A 491-nucleotide genomic window follows, 5' to 3' on the forward strand; every position below is an offset into this window, starting at 1 on the left:
TGTAAGGTCCGCTACGAACTGGATGCTTGGGATCAGGCTGGGCAAGCTTTCAAAAAGACCAGATGTTGAGGGGATAGTTCATGTTCATAATGAAAAGAAATAATTGTCATGAGCAATTGTTAAAAGCATAATTGATTTTTCACAATGAAATTCTACTCTTTACTTGTGTGTGTGTGTGTGAGTGTTTGTGTGTGTGTGTGTGTGTGTGTGTGTGTGTGTGTGTGTGTGCTTATGTCTATGTACGTGTTAAATAAGAGGTGATAGTACACAATACATGATTAAGAAGGTAGAATGCTCTTAAATAAAAATATGTGCAGAGTATGCTTTGCTTTTGTAAATGGCAAACTATAACACAGAAACACTAATTGCAATCTTATTCAAAACTTGATTTTGGAGATTTCTACTGTATATTCTGATCTGTAAAAGTGCAAAGAACTAATTGCAATAGTCATTTGTCAAACATCATTTGCATTTGTTACTTTTGCTCTGAG

This window comes from Sprattus sprattus (genome assembly GCF_963457725.1).
Source record: "Sprattus sprattus genome assembly, contig: scaffold_52, whole genome shotgun sequence".
Taxonomy (NCBI): Eukaryota; Metazoa; Chordata; class Actinopteri; order Clupeiformes; family Clupeidae; genus Sprattus; species Sprattus sprattus.